General features: G+C 32.9%; 1 protein-coding gene across 2 annotated transcripts in view; it reads left to right on the forward strand.

Annotated features, from left to right (window-relative positions):
• Window positions 1-2,737: 2,737 nt before the first annotated feature.
• LOC123672056 (discoidin domain-containing receptor 2-like) overlaps window positions 2,738-22,694 on the forward strand; it is an 86,312-nt gene continuing 66,355 nt past the window's right edge. The window contains exon 1 of one of the 2 annotated variants that reach the window (XM_045606024.1): window positions 2,738-2,915. The gene's annotated coding sequence lies outside the window, so the exon portion shown is untranslated. Of the gene's footprint in view, window positions 2,916-17,433; window positions 17,791-22,694 lie in introns of those variants that run through there. The other variant, XM_045606025.1, reaches the window with a different exon arrangement.

The following is a 22,694-nucleotide window of genomic DNA, read 5'->3' on the forward strand; positions in this document are numbered from 1 at the left end:
AATATGTTCCAGCAGGAGTGCTCCAACAATACCATATGCGGCTGGGATTTAAATCCAAGTTGGATTAAACACACACCTGCTTAGGGGGGTCAGATGAGTAGGGTCTTTTTATTGCTAGATTCGCCATAAACAATGAATACTGGTAATCTCGAATTGCAAATGCTGAAGAGGGTTCAGCGTCCCAACAAAGGCTCTCCCACTGAATTAAAAAGTTACACATGAGAGCGATGTTTTTCTCTATGGATCCTTTCTCTCGTTCCCTCTGGCAAATTGATTTGTCTGAACCACCCCGATAAGCTTGAACAGTTATTGTACTAATATTTATTGATTTCCACACAGTTCTACTGAAATTAATAGTTGGAACGAGCGTTTCGTAGTATCCGATTTGTCGTGGAAACATACAGGGTGATTCACTGCGATGGCCTATTAGACGTGTATCGAAAACTAATCCTGATTTTGTACTGAAAATTTTCATGTTGGGGTTCGAGATAATGATCTTTCTCCCTGAAATATTTTCAGATCTCAACAACTACGATTATACCGGAAACAGACTATTTCAAATGGCACACCCAGTATATTAATGCATCATTTGATAGTTCATTATGACAATTTCAATAATATGTCGTACCTTGGATGAAATCGCAACGGTTCATAAGTTAATGGGATTCTTATGAAAAAAATGGTGGCGACAGAAATCACATTTTTTTTAATACTGCAGAAAAAGATTTTTTTTCAAAAAAAAGTGTTTCCTTTTTGGATTCTGCAAAAACGTAGTATTATAAGACTGTTTGCGGTTTGAACCAAAAATGAACAGGGTGTTCATCAAAAGATCATGAACTTATTCAACTCATTAACTCGTGAACCGTCAAGTTTTTGGCCAAGGTATGACATATTGTTGAAATTGATGAAGAAGTCCATCAAACTTCAGACTTCAAATATTATCGCTTTTGGAGCCCTCGTTTCCTGAACTCTATACTCTACTATTTCGTCACGGATTTAGTCTTAGATGATAAGGTTCGACACATTGTTGTCAAAACCGTGGTCAAATTTTCAAGAGTATACTGTCGAAGGCCTCGGTTACGTTCTTTGATGGGCAAAATCCGTCTAGGGGTTCCGTAAATAGGTATGCACGTTCCCAATTTCTGATAATTCAAGAACTGTCTATACGATCGCCAACAGTATAAAAGAATCTTATAGGCAAAGTCCGTTTGCAGGCATTTCTAGGTTTGTCTTGAAAAGTCTGAAATATAGGGTGAAAGACAAATCCAGAAACTGATACACGTAATAGCATGATGATAAATCCAAACTAGCAAGATATTATTCTGCAATGGAATTCAAAATGAAAATTTCAAACGTTATGCAAAATTTCATGTTGATCTTATCACTAGAATCATAGAAATTCAAGAAGAATATTGAAAAGAAAATACCCAATATGAATGAACATTGAACAAGCACACAACAGCTCCTGACTTCACGTGCTTTCCTCATTTTTTCATTTTGTGTAAGAAATGGAACAAAAAAAGGATTAACAAACTTTTTATTTTGGTTGCTGTGGTTCATTGAAAAAATGTTTTCGAAAAACACATCCATCAATTCTTTTGAGTGAAAGTTAAAAATCGAATGAAAAAACTTTCATTACATTGAAATATGTAATTTTAAAATGCATTCGTAAGATGCCTCTATAAATTTATCACCGAAAACTTCCTGATTGATTTTGAGTTATAAATATTTGAAAAGATGAATTCAAATCTTTTGTGAATGAATTTTATAGTGATACATTTTCTGTGATTACATACCTCGAGTTCGACCAAAAAAATTGAAAATTAGCTTTTTCAAAAAATAATAATACTGGTTCTCAACCTTTCAGTAGAATTGAAAACAACTAATCTATTCAAATATAATACCTGTGTCACAATATCAAATTGAGATTTATCCAAAACTTTTTCATTAATATCTACAGTTTATGTGGTGTTGAAGATGAACTTTACAAATTGAAAATTTGATCGAGGGTTGACACATTCGTATGACACAAAGAGATTAACCTTTAACCCTATACCTACCTTTAAAGGATTCCCTTCATAATCCTGAATAGGGATCAACGTTGCAGTGACATATCATTATTAAGTTATTCCATCCCGTATTTAGATCGTACAGTCAACCTTTTCAATTATGAAATTCATTTCACGAGAATAATAATAGGTTACTTCTATGGGGGAGAATAAAGAAACGCTGCAAATTTGATGCGAGAGTTCATTCTCACATCACTTAGATTTGTATTGAGTATTATTTTTTGCGTGCACTAAAACTCTATTGAAAATACGAACACGATTTAGTCAATTACGTTCTATAATTTCATATAGTTAGAGAATACAATACAACAATACGATTAATGAAATAACGAAATTAATAACATGTGAGAACACAAATACAAAAATAATAATACAAATTTGCTTTTGAACTTTTTCGGCAATCAAGTAATAAAAATTATCATTATCAAATCAAAAGCTTGAAGTGAAATAATGTAATTTTTCTTTGCGCTTATCAAAATCAACAAACCGAGTGTATATATTTATCTTTCTATGAAGGAAGAATAATATTTATATAAAGAGGCATTTTCACGCTTTTACGACTTTAAAATAGACAAGAATACAGAAATTGTTTGGAACTGACGCCAAATTATCACTACATTTCAGTTTCTAGTCAAATATAATCCTTAGATCCGAAAGCACCTCCTAATCGCCTTAGTCTCAGATTATCTTTTTAGTTGATTCTTGTATGAAAACGATTCAATGATGAAAGAGATCTTTGAATGTGACAGGAAACGGCTGCAATCTTCAAAAACCCTACATTTTTCCTAGGATTCAACTGATTGAAGGGTATTCAATACCTGAGTTGTTATTCTCTATAAGGAATAGGTGAGTTTTTTATTTTTATTGAACAGAATGGCTCTGATGTTGCTCGTTTCACTATTTTACAACTGATTTTTATATTAAGGTTCGATCGAATGGGCATTCGAGAAAAAAATGATTTCATATTTGTATAGCTCCATAACATTCTTAACATTCTCTGTTTGCTGTTCAGATTTTTCATTTTTACGGCCGATGGCTGGATGAAATTTCGAGAATAATATTGGCTCGTTATTTCACTGACACAAGGTTGCAAAAACTTGCTTAGGACTCAACCATATCATCACAACATTAAAAACAACCGTATCCTCGATTTTGAGTGATTCCATAAAAAAAAAATTATTTTGGAAAGAAAATTTTTCTCTGTACCGTGTTCTCTTCATATATTCTGCATTCAGATGCAAATATTAATGAACTTTCACAACAAATTTTAACCTAAAAAAATGAGGAAACAGTGAAATGTATTAAGAAGTTTTTAATCGCTCGTTCGTTCATGCGTCAATTGCTTCATTGAAGACCACATAACTGTATTTATATGGGGTGCAATTGACTCATGAATGGTTCTGCTGACACGATCATGTGAAATTTTGCATCGAGCTTGAAATTGAAATTCTATTCGCAAAATTTCCACTCAGTCGGATCTGTTGTCACTGAATTATTTATTTTTCTTTTCAATATTCTGTTTCAATTTACTCAAGTGGACATTTTGCTTGTAGTTATTTATATACTAGTAATTTTAAACTCAATGCAAAATTTCATATTGATCGCAGCACCAGAAGAATAAAAAATTAATCAAAATCTCAACATCCGAATATGTTGAAATTTAGTTTGTATTAATATTCATAACGAGGTCTCTTTTAAATGACAATAACAACAATGACTTATTTTATATTTGGTGAAAACCTCAATACTCTGAAGAACATCTAGAGCATTCAATTATTAAAAAAAATATCTACATTACCCTAAATGATGGAAGGAAAATTTCATAGAAATTCGTAAGGCATAATAAATCTCTTTGTCCTTTGGTCTCCAACAGGGCACGAATGAACGAGCGCTTCAAAGCTCCTGCTTGGTGCTTTTCTCGAATTTTATTTGTATCTACGAAATATTGTGATATCGAGAGAGAAATCAAAACCATTTTGTGGAATATATAGTACCTATATAGGCAAGTGCTTCCGAGGTTACCTAAACTAGTAAAAGCTTTGTGATAGCACTATCGGGACGAAATGTTTGGTCTCGGATCTAAAATTTCCGCCTGGTAGTTCAAACCATTCCACTTTTGATTTCGTGTCTGTCTGTGTATCCCCACATCCTTGTAATTGTAAAAACCTTAAGTAACAGCATATACGATTTTCATTCTTTATGTTGATGACAGCATGATGACAGCAACCCCTAAAATCTTAAATTCTCTATTTTCAAATTCGTTAAATACGTTTGGAAAAATTTCAACTTGAATTTCTCGGCATGCTGTGCTTACTTCCAATTGTTCCACACATCGGGGCTATTTTTCATACACAACCGACTTGAAAGTCACCAGAGGAAAAAATCTGAAGGTGTTAAGTCTGGGAGCCTAGTGGTCATTCAATCAGCCCTCTTCTACCTATCCATTTCTCTTGAAAAGATTCAAAATGATATTTCCATATGTATCGAGTTGATTTTCTGGAACAAGGAGTCATTGAACCCCCTTCTCTTTTAACATTTTAGACTTTGATGTCATCCCGCTCATAGGGATGGATACAAATTGATTGGTATCAACTGTATAATATGTCCCGCTACGAACCAAACTTGACTCTATTTGCATTTTTTCTAATTTCACATGGGGGACGAGATATTAAAGGTTGTACTCTTTCAAATTGACCCACTGTATAGTTTTTCCTGATATACGTTACGAGTTGAGCACATTATTATATTATTATTATTGAACATAGGCATGCGTAGCAATCTCCGTATCTCGTGTTTCATACTCTTTCAATTTGTTATAAAATATATGTAAATGGTTACATAGAAATTTCTGTTCTTTCGAATATACTGTGACTTCTGGGTATGTGCAAATTAAATCCTCTCTGGATATTCAGTGTTAAAGAGCGAAAATAACTTACTGTGTCATGTGACCTAGTGCCTCCGTCATTGTAAGAATTATTTTTTTTCTTTCAATAAAACACTGATGAAAAGCTACTTATTTTGCCATTTTTTGTCATCTGCTTCAAGTCTGAATTCGAATGAAATGAAATTACTTATCCTGTTTGGCACTTCGTGAAGAAAATCTCTTCTGGAAATCCGCGAAAATTGAATTAGGTGTTCAATATGGTCAATTCAGGGGCCTTCTTGTCACCCACTTAAAATGAAACCTTTGATCCAACCACCCTCTCGTAGATAATGCAGCAGACCATGTCCTGTCCGAAATCCAATTTTGTGGTTCTGTTGAGGGATAACGAAATTTTCATCGTAGAAAACACGAGCGGAGTTCGTGATGACATTCCGATTCACTCTTCTTTCTAATGGAAAGAGCCGCCCTACAACGTCTATAAGGTATATTACTACGTCAAAAAAGAAATGGGAGTTCGAGATTCACTGTATCGTCCCTTTTTGAAATAATACACTCATACATACATTTGGTGGGGTGGTACTTACCAAAACCATATTAGATCATTGGAGGTTGTCCAAAAGTGGGTCCTGAAACTGATTCACAGAAAACCACGTACCTTCCCGAGCCGTGAATTATTTGAGCTAGCTGAAGTTCATGATGTAAGGCAATTATACGCTTTTATCCTGTCCCATAAGATAATACTGAACCCCCTGCAACATGATTACACAACCAGGAACAGAGATCATAATTACCAAACACTTAGATGTATGAAGACAATTCCAGTGATGCTACAACTATCTTGCACCCAAAATTTACAATCTTATTCCAGAAAACTTAAAAAAATTAGCTTGGATGAGTATTAACACAAGCCCTAAAATAAAAAAATTAAAAGATAATAACTAATAGGAAACATACAGACAGTTCGAATGGTCTGTTGTGAATGCCAATTTATTAAATTTATTAAATAGTAATTCAATTCCTAGATGGACCTGGTGATATCTAATACCCAGAATCTATTCACCTGATTGTACATTTTTTCACCGGTTTTGAGAAACTGGCGTAGAAAATATTGATACCTGATTGGGCATATTTCCGCTCATAATTTTCTTTGTTTATTTTCATTTTCTTCTCCTGAATTATTTAATGTATCTCTCATAGATCAATTTTTAGAATTATTATTGATTTAATATCGCGCTCTGGTTATAATGTATTATATACCTCAGCGATGTAATTAGTTTATTTGTTTATACATACATACATACAATTTTTTTGTCTGTAATCGTTCAAGAATGCCTACACTTTCTCAAAGCAAATTCAGACCACAAAATACGCTTATCCAGTATTCTGGTCCGTCGCTATGCAACGAACGCCCCAGAATTTTTCGACCTGGAAAAGTTAATTTTCCGGACTAGGCCGTCAAAAAAAATCCCTTCTGGTTTTTTATAGAGGTATCTTTTGGGTAGTAGGTAATTTCATGCATTACACATAGGTTGAACTCTACCCGAAACATCATTATCTTTCTCGCTAGTCACTCTAAATTTATCCATTAATTACCTGTCTAGTCAACAACATTGCTGTTTTTTTCTGCAGTTATAATAGTGTTTACTAACAGATTTCTCGTCGACACTTCCTCTTCCAAATATTTGATCTGATGCTACCTATGTCCACTTCATTTCTGAAAGATTACTCATTATATCATTCGGCCAACGTTGAGGATTTCTATCATCCCCTCTTTGAAGCAATTCAATCAGCCCCAGCATTGACCAGAATTGTTGTAGATAATCGACGGGAACAAAGTCCTTTGTATTCATATGTATAAAGCAAATGTAAAAAAAATTGTAACAATTTGGGCAATTTTGCGAGCATTTTCAAAAGTTTTCCCGACGGGATGAAACAAATGAACTGAAACTCTTTTTACTTTTCTTCAAAATATAAAAAAAATAGTAATCTTTTACGGTTTATAAGATTATTATCGCTTTCAAGATGTTTACTTTTATTGCACTACGAGCATTTATATGTCCGAGGTTTATTATTTTTCTTCATCTACCCGTTTTGTCGGCATCCCCCTTGTTTTGCTATCTGTTATTTTTGCATTCGTCATCGGTATATAGTTACCCGTTGTTTTCGGTTTTTTGCATAATTTTCCTGACAAAATTTCAATACTGCAGTTATAAAGAAACAGATTCGCATCGAAAAATTGTCTGTGCTGCGTTTTACAATTTAACTTGTTTTATTAAAATCGCAATTTATTTGTAAATACATCAGTTTTGAATTGAATATACAGGGTGTTCCTAAATTGGAGGTACAAACGGAAATGACAGATTCCTCGGATCATTTTGAGAAATAGAGTCCTATAACATATGGGTCCGGAAACGATTTGTTTTCGGGATACAAATGTTAAAGTTCAAGTTTTTTTCTCATACCATCTTCCCTTCACAAGATATTCAACTCAAAATTGGCATAGATATTTCAATATAAAGTTTGCATCATATGATATCTATGTGATATTTTTTCTGGAAGAGTGCCCGCTTCTTTCCACTAGAACTTTTTTTGGTAAACCACTGTAAAATTTTTTTTTCGATTACAAAACCTCTCAGTACATAGAAAAAAATGTATATTTTTATAATAGTTCGTTATATTTTCCTTATAGCCCCAAGAATGCAGTTTTAGTATCAGGCTTGGAATGATTACAATAATTATATTGTTGAATTGTTTTATCGCCTTTACACCCTTAAAATTAGTAACCACCGTAAAGTAGTTTGAATTTTTTTCTAAATATATCAGTTACGTTTCAAAATCAGTTTTAGAAAGAAGAAAAGGTTGGCCGAATCCATATCAGGAAAATATAGTGGTTATTTGATTAGCTTGTTGAATTTTTGGCCAGAAACTCCTTAACCTGGTACAAAATCTATTTCTATCCACAAATATATTTTTTCTTTTTTTTCAGTGTTTTGTCACTCCAAATTGCATTTGTATTGCAAAGTCTGAAATAAATTATTTGTTTGATATAACAATCTATTGTGAAATCGGAAAACATTCTTATATGGCCTGACGAATTTTTCAAATTGAACTAACTAAATTACAAGAAACATAGAAATTTTGCGAGAGAACAGATAACAGTTGCGTCTGCTGCGATAAAAATAATTTTGACATTAACTTTAAGCGGGATTTTTAAATCCATGATCGATTCCCGGCAAGCCACTTGTATTTAAGTGTCTTGTTTTTTCTCGATTGCTGTAGTTTAGGAGATACAGGATGTTATTATTGAAAAAACTCTTTTTCAATGTAAAAATCGGTTATATTTAGATTCTAGATAGTTATATATAGATGTTCCATACTGATTTTTTTTTTAATTTTATGAAATTAAATATCAATCTTCTGAATTTTTATACACTGGGAAGGGACTATTTATATGAGCCACCCTATATATTTTGTTGAATATGACTGATCGATCATCTTTGAAACGTATTTCCTGTTTCCTGGTTGGAATCTAAGCCGATATAAGGTTTTATAAAAACTCAGCAAAGGAAATCCACGAGGAGATATAATCATAAAATGTCAGTCGGACATTCTACAGCAAATCAATTCTCTAATCAATGTTATCAAAAGGGACGACAAATTTTGAAATATGATAAAACAATACAATACCCTAAGGAAATGAATGGTGCAATGATATAAGATAAAAGGATAGAATGCTGATTAGTGTGATATTCAGGTAGAAAATGATATTCTCCCCCATGGGTTCAGAAGTTTCAGTTTTCTGTGCCATATGAAACTTATAAATTTATCTGTAAGTAACTAATGATCATGAATTATGGTCGCTCTGAGTATAGCCATAATGTTATATACAAAAGGGGGATATATTCCTATAGTTTGAATTCATAGTAGGTTCTATTTACTTTATGTGGGTGGACAATGAAGTTTAAGAGTACTTTATATTATTAATTAGCAATCTGTAAATGAGTTGCAAAATATCAACGTCGATGAAACTTTCAGTAAATTGTACGAGTGAAGAGATAGGTTTATTAATGAGACAAAAGAAACCAAAAGGAATATCAAATTCCAAACAAAAGATTACAATTCACGCAACCCTTACAAATATCTAGAAATATTCAGAAACATATTCTAATTCTGGTTCTATTCTTCCTCCTCATTTTAAGATTTATGTTTTTTTGTTTTCTGTTGATCCAGCATCCAGCCCCTTGAGATATAGATGTCCAACTCTCGTACCATATTTTTGGTGGATATAAAAAGCCAAAACTCTCGAATTATTCCTTGAATAATTTCAAACATTGACAATGGGGAACAATAAACCAAAACGATTTGAAATTCAAGAAAACGCTCATTATTTTCACTTTACGTCGCGTTTTGTCTAGATATCTCATGAAATATCTCTGCCCATAAAAAATTACTACCACTACCGAGCAAGCTGGTCAGCTCAATAAAGCAGGTAATTTGGAAACCATTTATGTTTGTTATTATTTTGGAAACCAATTCACAAAACGAAGTATTAACGAATCGATATGGTCTGAAAGTGGGTCATAAAAACCTTCAACCAAAATTATGTTGTCTTGAAGTTCTCCCATTTCCAGTTTTCCGATGAAATTTCTATGGAAGTTTTCGTTATGAGTATATGGCTCTCAATTCATTCAGTAATTTTTGTACCAACTTTTATTTTGCAAATCTTCATACTTCCAATATCACGGCTTCAAAATAAAAATTACTTGTATTAGATTTTAATTTATTGCTTTTTTTAACCGGAAAGTGCATATGCTAACGAAAATATCAAAATAAAAAAATAAATTATCCCGGAATCATAAATCAACTACTAAATACTGAACGAATTGTTATTTTTGATTCATTGTGGAAAAAAATGAATTCTAAATGGGAAATTGATAAATAAGTTGCACAAGAAAAATCATCAATTTTAATTTCTGAATAATAATTATATTTCATTAATACAAACAAAAACTTCAGAAATATATTGTAGGGTGATGAATATTCCAATAGGATTTTCACAGGAGTTTGGCAATCTTTCATCAAGTAGGCCAATCTTCGGTTATCTGTGTACTTTCGTTCAAGTTGAAAGTTGGACAGCTTATATTTGTTATTTATTAATTGATTTGGTTGCATGAAAATTTGTATTGCAATATACGTCATTTCACTTATATTTGATAATTATTACGTGATATGAAGACAGAGACCCCTAACCAACCCTTGAAAATTTCAAGGCAAATTTTTCAACTTTGAGTCTCACATGACCCATTCGAAAATACACTAGTGGAATAAATTAAAGGATCAAAATAAAATTCGAAATTTTTAGCGGTTTTTCAAATGGCTGTATTTTCGATAACAATGACCGTATCTCAATTTAAAAAAATTGAAGCTTGAAGTTTATAGTTTGATTATCCAAAAAGCTTCCAAAAAACTTTTCAAATTAATGTAGAGAACGAAAAGAAATTTTTTCCGTAAATCCAATAGCTACTTCTTTTAGAGAAGACATTCAAGATTCGAAAACACCCCTTGAATTTTCTGTGCAATCAATGATTGGTGAGATATGGATGGTTGAAGACAAAAAGGTCCTTTTCAATTCAAAGTTCGATATTTCAGCGAGAAGTGCTCGCATCGAAATTTTGAAAAAAGGATAATGAAGCTAAATGAACAATTTATCTTATCCATGTAGTATAGTGGTTAAGTTGGAAAAAAATTTACAAGTCTGTATTCCAAAAATGAAAACTGAAAAAATTTCTCAGAATTTTAGATACTGTATATTCATTAAGATTGAGCGGTAACGTTGCTTGAACAATTTTTTCATCATGAATTCTCTAAACTATGCTCTAAACAAGCTTCAAAAAGTTTTTTTTCAAATCGAGATACGACCATTGTTATCATAAATACAGCCATTTAAAAAAACGCTAAAAATTACGAATTTTATTTTGATCCTTCAATTTATTCCACTAGTATATTAATAATTCTCAAATTATAGGTATTTTTCAAACTGAAATTTTTTTCAGACCAAGTGCAAAAAACTTACAAAATCAAAGTCAATTAAATTGACGGCAACGCTAGAGTTCAATGGATTACAGTCCAAATAATGTCTGTACTAGAAAATCAGTTCTTTAAATGGAGTATCTGTTCATTCAACTCATTAGCTGCTGTCGGGAAGCCCTGAAACCACCGTCGAAGAGTAATAAATTGATTCATTAGCTCAGGCTAAGGAGATCAGGGAGTAAATGACAATGAATGGAGTGACAAACAAGACCACACGCTGCTGGACTATAGAAGTGACCATAAAAAAATAAAAGAGTACAAATTTTACACCAGGGCTATCAATATCATTTCCTTCGGTCCTTTGAACAACAAATTATTTCAACTCTTATAAAGGAATGTTAAACGGGAAAATTTTCAAGAAATTATAATTAATATCTATTTAGGTTAAAGTTCTCGATGAAGAATGTTGTATTGAGAATCATCCAAGAAATATCTTTCGTATTTTAATGATGTAAGGTATGTCAAGTTTCATTGATGAATAAAAACAACTTATTTTCACTAATAGTTGAAATTTCTTTGTTTATTTTATCTATATCTGATGAATGTCCATGAAGTATAAGGACCGAAACCACATAATATCATGTTTTTTTTATAATTAAAATTTAGGTATGAAAAAATTATAAAATTTAAAGTAGATATCTCTTTTGGTATACGGCATATATACTGGACTACGCAATGCACTTTTTTCTATTCAATATTTGGATTCTACGAATTAAGGATTGTGAAGATTGATTATTTATCCTGCGCGCTTTTAAGGAATTTTCCTTCCTTTTCTGTTGAAAATACGACAATCTTCAGGTATTATTCGTCGCCATATTCACTAAATACTAAATGGATATTCGATGTTGAAATAAGCGATTTGAACTGTGCTTTACAGGTTGTTACCGAAAGTGCGAAAGTTTTTTGGGTAGTTAATCCTTGTCTAAAATTAAAGTGGATTTTTATGTAACCATATGCTCTTATGCTTTTTTGGAAAAAGAAAATTACCTATTCTACTTCTTAGAAGGGTAAAAATTTTATTGCAATTTTTGTTGTTGAAAATCAGTGACGGCTCGTGCCCTCGAGATGTGGGTCGGCCACACATTTGAATAAACATAGAGAAAACTTCTCATGAATACATATAAATAAATGTATAAAATATAAAAAAATCTTATAAAGACCACAAAAAATATTGTGGAAATGACCGCATGTATTCTGGTCAAAAATGTATGAGCTTGCGTACCCTTTATTCATTTTTATAGATCAAATCAATTCGACGATCTTTCTTTGTCGCGAAGTCATCAATTATTTTCTCGAAAAAAATGTTTCCTCTGGCTAGTTCTTTAACTAAACCTCTTTCCATTGATATCAGTGCCAGGTTATTTAAACGGTCTTGAGACATCGTGTTCCTACTGAAAGATTTTATTCTTTTGAGCGCTGAAAAACTTCTTTCTACTGACGCGGATGTTGGTGGCAGGGACAAAATCATACAAAATAACTTATATAATTCAGGAACATCGGACACAATATTATTTGAGAAAATGAATTCCGTAATACCATTCAGCGTATTTGAATTGCCGAAGATAGCATTGTCCGAGTACAAAATTTGTAATTCACGTTTGAGTTCATCCTTATCGAAAAAGTTTTTGTAATTATCGATCAAAGATTTGAAAGGTATTTCCGGAAAATTACGAACGTATATATCAAATTTATTAAAATTCACTAGTTCCAAAAAATGAAGTGATGAAATGTCTTTAAACCTTATTTCAATTTAAGTTATAATTACATCCAGAATTTCACAAAAAAGCCGTTTCATTGAGGAAATATCCGTGAGCTGAATTTCGGAATCTATTTTACGTTTTCGACGTCTAGTACTCGGTGGCATTACTTCTGGGAGTTTTCTACTTCTGAATATAAGCGAATGAAATACTCATCTTCTGTGCGAAATTTTTTCAGAGTCGATAATAAAGAAGTGATTCTGGCGTTGCAATAAGTTATATCTGATAACTTATGCTGGATTATAAAAAAAAACGGGATCAATGTATATAAAAATCAAATTAAAAGAGTGGAGAATGAATAAAAATTCGAAATCATTCAACATTTTCTTCAGACCGGAAGCTTCACGTATTGTAATATCATCCCATTCATCCAAATTGTCGCTGATATGATCAAAAACTTCAAATAATTCTTCGCTCTTATCGAATATTGTTTTTACAGCGCGAGATTTGAAACTCCAACGAGTTTCCGAGCTAGAGGGTAATCTTTTTTTGCAAATTTCGTCTAGAATATTAGTGCGTTTACTTGATTTAGTGAAAAACGACGAAAATCCTAAAAGAGTCGAAAAAAAACACGCGACACTCATTGATTTTCTTGGTCGAATCTTGTAACACTAAATTCAATTTATGTGCATAACAGTGCGTGAATAGTGCTTGAGGAGCAATTGTTTTTATTCGCGCTTGTAACCCATTGATTTCCCCCGCCATCACAGCTGCCCCGTCTTATGTTTGACCTACTAATTTAGTCGCTAAATTGAAATCTTTAAAATTATCCAACAAGGTATTGAAAATATCATTCGCGGTTCGGCCTTCACTAACATCGAAAAAACCCCAAAATCGTTCGGATATTTTACCGTCTCGAACGAAGCGGAAAATTACTGACATCTGACAAAAACATTTAACATCCGTCTAATAATGTAATAATAATAATGTCTCATAATTAACCATTCATTTAATTATCAAATATTTGAAATAAACTGTGAAAAGTTGCTGCTTGACGCTCTGCAATAGGATAACCGGCCGGCCGACCCTGTGTATTGGGAAGCGACCTAACATCGAGTTGTTGTGCCGTTCTACTGAGTGGTCGTATTCTGGGCGTATGTCGTAGTATCTTTTCCTTTACGTAGCGCTCTCGGTAGCGCTGGTTCCGCCATCGGCTCTCGGCCGACCTAACGTGATGAGATGCTTTCAGTGACATTCCAGGAGTTGCAATTGTATAATTGTAACATTTGTGTTACATTTCAGACCTAATGTTACGGTGTTACGTACAATTCTGGAATAACCTGTTTGGGGTGATTTTACGAAAAGTAACCATTTACGATTGTGGTTTGTTACAATTTATGAAAGGGAATAACAACGCTGGATGCTTTGGAAATCGAATATTAGGTGGGTCCGAAAGAAAATATTGGCCGGTATAAGTTATATTTTCCTGTTCTGAGTGGAAATATTCATTACCGAGGGAATTTGGATATCGAAATCGATAACTCCGATTGAGTTTGAATGAATTGAATATCTAGAATTATTTTCTATTTCCCGATAATTTTTGGGTCGGCCCGGCCGACCCTGCCGACCCTGACGAGCCGTCCCTGTTGAAAATGTAGAAGACTTGACGGAATGCCATTTTGTGATAATGTTTTACCGATGAAAAAAATGCCTTGAATATGTTATAAATTTTGTTGTGGTCTTCTAGAGGGCTAAAACATGCAACAACCGCTATTACATTTTTCATCGAAAAACTTTAACGAAACAAAATTTCTTAATTCAAAAATATTTGTTGAATATAACGTTTCATTACAAACATTTTTCAACTCATGTGTTGTTCAGTTAATGAAATCAAAAAAAATTTGTTGGTGACAGACACGTTTTTTTTAATGGCAGAACATTATCATAGAATGTCATTTCTCCAATTTTAAACCAATTTCCAGAAAAATAATGATCTTATTTTCGAAGGTGTGTAGCTTTTCAAGAAAAGGTCTAAAATTTTTTGTTTACATTGAAGGACCTCCGACAACTTATACTCATTTGGTTACACTCTGTATAATAATTTCGTGGACAACTAATAATTTCTTCGATTATGGTAATTCTTGTAATACATAAAATACGAAAATGTTTGAAAGTTAATCGTCGTTTCATTACTAGGTAGATCAACTTTTTTTTCTAAGATATTGTTGAATAAAAACAATATTGTAAAAATTCCTGGAACCCTATATGGCTTACGTCGTTTATCGTAAGATTTTAAGCATTTCAGTTAGATTTTGAGTTCGAATTATATTTTTGTTTATTTATTTTATTAACCTAAGGTGTAACGTATAGGAATCTCAATCGAAGGTTAGTTATTGGCTTTATATACCTTTGCATTCGCGATGGGATTTATATTACATACTGTATTTATTGCAGAAGAGTATGGCTTTTGCTGATGGACATATCAGTAGTTCCAATACGAAACTTTTTCAAGGGCGTTTAACTAATATCTAGACATTATAATTACTAAAAGAGTTCGTGGAACTACAGATTCATATTCACTAGGCAAGATCTAGAAATGACTCGACTTCTTTATCCTCATTGCCGGAGAGGGTAGTATTGCTTGGGGGTAAAGACTTACAAGTGAAGGCTTTAAACTGTATTATAGACTTCAACTCAAAAGCAATTCAGAAATTGTAATAGTAACCACACTCTAATCCCCATAATCTTCACAAGCGGTTGTTACAACTTGAATAGAGTGCTATGTCCACTGTGAACTTCATATTCAAAAGCAATACATACGTAACAGGCCAATTGAAAAGTCCCTTGAAAAGAACTTGTGCCAAAAAATGTGTTTTACTATGTAGTAAAACACATTTTTTGGCACAATTCGATTTTATTATTCAACATATTTGCTTTCGAGGGCAATAAAGCGATTATAGCGATCTTACAACTTTTCGATGCCATTTTTGTAGTACGATTTGTTTATCGCTTCAAAATAGGCCTCGGTGGATGCAGAAGCAATTCGAAGCCCAATTCATGCAATTTTGTCATTGTTTCCATTGATTTGTAATACGACGTCTTGATGAAACAGCACTTTTTTACTTCAAATGAGGTCGTTTTTTAACGATTTCATGCTTTAAACGGTCCAATAACGCTATATAATAATCACTGTTGACGGTTCGGCCCTTTTGGAGGCAATCAATGAATATTATACCTTGCGCATCCCAGAATACTCATGCCATAACCTTGCCAGCTGACTGTTGTGTTTGTCCTCGATTTTGGTTCGCTTCATCGTGTGCAATCCATTCAGCTGACTGTCGATTGGACTCCGGAGTGAAATATGATGGAGCCATGTTCCATCCATTGTCACAGATCGACGCAAAAATTCAGGTTTATTGCACTTAAACAGCTTCAAACACTGATCATAATAATTAACATATTGTTGCTTTTGATCGATAGTGAGCTCACGCGGCTCCCATTTTGCACACAGCTTTCTCATGTACAAATATTCGTGAATGATGTTATTATATATATTATATTATTATAATATATATATTATATTATAGATTATATCTGAACGATGGACTCGTTCAGATGACATCTTCACCATAACTGCTATCTCGATCAACTTCACTTTACGGTCATTCAAAATTATTATGTGAACTTTTTTGATTTTTTCGTCGTTGACAGCCTCTTTTGGGTGTCCACTGCATTCGCCGTCTTTGGTGCTCATTTAACCACGTTTAAACTTAGCATACCAATCAATGATGTTTGATTTTCCTGGTGCAGACCCCGTAAACTCTTCATCAAGCCAAAATTTTGCTTCATCTGTTTTTTTTCCTTCAAAAAGCAATATTTTATCAGCACACGAAATTCTTTTTTTTTCATATTTCTTTAAATAACAAAAGTAGCTACACTCACAATAGCAATATCTCACAAACTAATGGTCGGACTGCTGTCAAATTTTGACACGTATTGTTTGAAGATTTGTACTAACTGAAAATCATATGAATTTAATACTAGTACTTCCATCTGTGCATCAGACCGGGGATTTTTCAATTGGCCTAATATATCGAATAATTTGCAAAAGTTAGTGTCTTGAAAGGACGATGAAGTATGTTTGAATGGGCCTTCTTCTCGTGTGGGTATCACAAAGAATTCAAATATTTCAAATTGAGTGCATCAAAATTCAAAATAGGAGATTGTAAAAGAAGGAATTAAAAATATGTATTGTGACTAAGTTTAGCATAAACAAGGTCCTGGCACCCTCTCATACTTCCTCAGGAAGTTCTAAAAACACGCAGCCGTTTGATCCGGTCCTGGTACGAAGGTGTTCGATCTTGCACATCAGGAATGATGCTCACTTGAGTTAGCCATCAATCTGCAATATTAAACATCGGACGGTATTCCAAGAATCCAATCTCATATTGTATCTGCAGTTCTTTTATTTTAACGAACCGACAACCGTCCAATACACGACGCATACTAATTGGCGTCGGCAAAAAAACCAATTCCGCTGCCGAGAAATATCCAATGTCATATTTATATTTTCATTCACGTTGATCCCAGTAGCTTTGAAAGCGCCAGGCAAAAACGCACCCGCACCAGCGCCGGATACCAGCGGCGCGAGTAGCGAGTCCTGGCCCCGGCACAGCCATTAAATGTTTAGACGTGAAGAGGCCGGTGGTGGGGGAACGGTGTGCTAGTAGAAGGGGAGATAACTTTCCTCCACTGAATGATCGATCGAAGATCCGCCAGTGGCACTGGCAGAGTAGCTTTGTTGCTCTTTCTCTTTGTTTGATTTTGTTTCGGTATACGACAATAACACTAGTAGAATGTTGTTGATAAATGCAATACTCGAGTGCTGGCCAATTTTGATGCATTTATGCGATTCATTCACGTACGAAATGAGCTTTTGAACGAAGTAAATGTAGGCAGTTCAAGAGGATATGTGCGAAATCGATTTTGTTATGTATTTAGTGATTTAAGTGACCGTGCTTTAATTTATGCTGTCTGGACGATGGACATGGTTAGTAATTGTTTTTTTGAATGTTTCTTCAGGGGCAGCTTATACGATACACAAGGCTTCATTCGATAATCGAACAACCTAACCCCTTATCTTGAATCTAAGTTCTATCTATGGTTCTCCTGTAGGTGTCAAAAAATTGATAAACTTGCATGCTGATTCTCTTTTACCCCCATAATTTATTAGATAGAGATTAATCATTTATCGAATAGGCATAGATCCAATTGTTGCACATACACAGTCTGCTGTCAGTTATGAAAACAAATCAATGATATAAAGCTCCCTGCTATGGTTGCAAATTAGTTTTGTTTAATGTGCAGATATTACATATATTGAAGCTGGGAGCTTTCCACCTAAAGCTTTCATTGAAATGAAATAGGTACACCCTTCACCAACCTTTCAATATTTTGTATGATTAAATAAATTTCACATGCAATTATGCACGATGAAATTTGCAATTACCTATATGGTTACTGCAAATATTTTTCCCTATTCATTCGCGTGTTTGACATCAGCTTATGTAGGTATACCTATATGTATAAGTTCGAGATAAGCAATGCATTTGTATTGTAAATCTTTCTTTGATCCATTTCTGAACACCAATTTCTGCCACCTATCATTATTTTCCTCTGAAATAGCATTAACTTCTCATATTTACTATTTGTGATATCAAGATCCCGAATTTATCGCTATTATGCTTTATCCACATATATGTGATTGTAATAGAATTGCCATTTCACTAAGTTATAACACAATAAATTATACAAATTGCAAATTTTTTTTTTGCCGATCGTTAGGTTTGCTTGTACCAGAATTGTTAATGAGGTGCCTTGATGAATTAAAACAAAAATCAAGTTCTTCAGATGGAATATTTCAACTCAATGTATTTTGTGTATCTATGTATGAATTTTAATCATAACTTATTCAATATTTGATTTCGACTCATGAACTTATGTTGATACAACTAAAAAATACAAGAAAAAAAACAAACTGAACAAAAAAGTACTTGCATAAATTGTTTCTGAAAAAAAAGATTTTATTCACATAATTAACTGCAGATCAATAAGTACCTAGTATGTATGGATATGATTTAGAATGTGTTCCTTTCTCAATCGAAGAAGAAAAGGTATTGAGGAGTTTTTGAAAACGATACTTTCATGTTACTTTTGAAATAAACCATCGAAATATTCAATTTACTCATTCAAAGTTGATGAGTTTCAATTCCTTCACTAATACGAATCTTCTTGATATTTGATAAGCAAGGAGGCAAACCTTTATCTTGATTTTTTGTATGGAAGAATGTCCTCATATTGATTTTATGATTATGGTTCTTTACTGAATAGAACATGAATAAATGAAACCTTTCATACCTACATCAGCAAAGGTCGACGGTCTGTGAATTCAGGGTATAGTCGTCAACGATTTTCTGTTACGTACGTGTAAACCTCAGTATGAAAAATGAATATACTGGGAATTAGAGCTAGACCAGAAGTAATGTCTTTCATATTAATATGTCATTAGTAGGAATAGATACAGGTATTTTACATATTGTATGGATTATAGAACTCCATTTCTGTAATTTCAATATTATTTGTAAATTGATCCAATTTTGATAGAGTACTTACCCACCCGTACGTTATATTATTGTTTCACTCAAATTCTAGTTTTATTTTTAACTTCCATTGAATATAGGTATTAAGTACGAAAATCAAATTTTATTTTTAATGAATGTATGCTTCATTCAAATTTTATACGGCCATCAAGTTGATATAGGTAACTTTGAATTTCACTTCATTTCAAAATATTCACATCTTCAATTTTTGAAATGACATTGTGCCGAAAAGTATGAATTGATCATTCGAACATACTTCTTGAAGGAATGGTCGAAATTATTCTCGTCTCTGAATTGTCACAACTGTCATCCTCGCTGTCAGCTATACTGACGATGAATTTGAACGTTATTCTCGAACCTCGATGTTATCTTTCATGTTGTTTGTTTATACTGCTTCGTTTTGTCAGATCGTCTCGAGTGATGTGTTCTTGATTATAAAAATGGATAGAAATATCTAACTCTGAATCCGTATCGAACTAGGATTTTCAAATGGAATTTCGCAAGTCCAAGATCTAAAAATCTTACATTTTTCGAGAGGAGGAATATTCATAACCTTCGCATCACGATAATGTAGGATATCTAATAATTAATTTTTGTTCAGAAAATTGGTAAATCTCACTGAAGAGCCACTGTAATCCACAGATATGGTTCTACCGGTAATTTTTCTCTTTCCAAGTGGATGGAATCGTAAACAGACGAGAATGTTTACAAACACTTAGATGTTGCCTCATCTTTTATGGAGATGTCTTCTTTTCAATAATTGCGATATCTCCATTTTGAGAGATATTACTTTGAATGATTTCAGTACACGGAACAAAAATTTGTTCATTATATTAAAGAATGGCAATAAACTTGAATTCATTGATACCATGAACATTTTCATCAATAAAATGAAATTTCATTCCTTCATGGATATTGATATCATAAATCTCTGTTCATCGATATCACGATTCTGAAATTGAGGTTGAGTTTTCGTTGTTTCGATGAAATATTCATTGGACAGAAGAACTATACCTTAATTGGATGTTTAAAGTCGTACATTACATACTTTGGACAATTTCAATGAACAGTCGTACATTACCTACTTAGGACAATTTCAATGAACAGTAATACATTATTGATACAAAGTATAACTGATCGAATAATTGGTTTAATGAAAATAATTCATCAATATGATGAAGGACTTTTACATTGTTTTAATGTTTCTGGTCATCAGTAGATGATTAAAAACTGAATTAATCAATACAATTACCTTTTCAACACTTTTCGTTGAGTATGAACTGAAATTGACTTCACCCCTGTATATAACAAAAAAGCTCGCAAAAAAGTGAATGAGAATGGCATCTGAACTACATTCCTGAGGAATCAGACTACAATTCAAAAAAATATTTGCTAAAATCGGCGATAGGGTTCAAAAGAAAATCAACTACAAACTTTGTTGAGATTTGCATTCACCAATTTGGGCGCTAATACAATTATGATGTTGAAAATTGGTGGATCTTATCGAACAGCTACCGTAATCCACAAATGGTTCCTATACCAGAATTTTTCTCCTTCCAAAATTCTAATTACCAAAGGTACCATTTTTCAGTTGATAAGTACTCATATTATTTTCCGGTACTTTTTTGACACCGTAGAACAATCATGAAAATGAAAACATGTATTGATATGATGGATATGAATGCAATATTTGCAGAACTTAAGTTACCACAATCTCAACTATCATTCGACGAATGTTTTAACAACAAAAATGTCAGCATCAGAAACTACATTCCATAACGTGTAGTTTTTGATGATAACAACTTTGTTGTCGAAACGAACGTCAAACAAAAATTAAAACATCACGTGGAAAAGTGTGTGTGGTTCCACAGAGAACTCGAATTATTTCACATAAATACAATATTTCATATAGCATGGTCCTATCCTCCTAATTTAGAAATAAAACGAGTTTTTGAAAATTTAATTCGGATTATGGGACCAATAAGTCCAGGTTCAAACCTCGCAGACCGATATTCATCATGAGATTTTGTCATACGTGACATTTCTGAGCTATAATTTTCGAGGAAAGCTGTACACGACAGACATACGGTTTTTTTTTCTCTCTTAGCTATGCAAAGCTATAAAGCCCAAGAATTCTAATCAATGCTGAATCATTATGCCGGAAACATGGTAATAAGTAAGAATAAGTAGTAACAGGTGGAAATATGTGTGTAGAGCTTAGTTCGGAAATAAACTTAACCATGTTTCGCATCCAGAATGGATTGGAATGGAAATAAGAGAATTCTGACGAGAATTAATTCAGAAATTTCCGACGAAAATACTTCTTCAAAAGTGAATTGCGTTCAGTAATCTATTCTGGAGAACAGAACCCTGGTTATAAGTATTTCAATGGTTATATTTCATGCTTGTGAAGGAGCTGGTTGAACATCCATTAGTATATTTTAAGTTTGGTATGTTACGTATTAGATAAGGCGAAGCAGTTTTCTTTCGGAGAAACATGTTATTATCTGGGTACATATTGATTTTATATCCAACCGAATTTGACGCCTATAATTGTTTACTCTCAATAATATTTGATGACCGGGTTTTCGTGGCGTCTACAAAGTTTACCCAATGTCGAAAAAATTGGTTGGATACATACAAAGAATTTGTTCAGTTTTTGGTTATTATATTCATTTGTAGTTATTGCTGGGGGTTCATGGCTTTTTTTCATCGGGGATGTATCTAGTCTTTAATTTTGAAGTTCAAATTTCTTAGTTTCAGGTACAATGTTATTACAAAAACTAAAATTTGGTATAGACACCTTTGCTCTATCGAATCAGACAATTGAGAACTAAAAACGAAGAGTTGAAATAAAAAAATGACTCGTTCTATTTTACATATAAGATGTTATTATTCAAACTTTGTATTTGTATAATGATATGTACTGAGATCAATATTTGATACCGTACAAAGATTTACTCTTAATTTTTTTTTATATAATTCTCATTATCTGATTAAGCATCTATCTCCATATTTTTTGATGCTTGATTCTTTTTGATCAAGGTATTCTCCATTTGCGCGCCTCATAAGCAATTTATTATAATATTATAACTTATATTATAATATTGAAAATTCATATTCCTCATCAGTTGAAGGTGGTAATGAGCTTTTTGAAAATTTTGAAATTCTATCACACGTCAAAAAAGTTTATTCTTTCAATCCCATTCATTTCCTATCTGAATTATATTGCCATAAATATCTTGATTTTAGATCCTATTTTTTTTTACATTTTCGATTACTGAGCTCTTTGTTC

The sequence above is a fragment of the Harmonia axyridis genome, chromosome 2, assembly GCF_914767665.1.
Source record: "Harmonia axyridis chromosome 2, icHarAxyr1.1, whole genome shotgun sequence".
In the NCBI taxonomy this organism is placed as follows: Eukaryota; Metazoa; Arthropoda; class Insecta; order Coleoptera; family Coccinellidae; genus Harmonia; species Harmonia axyridis.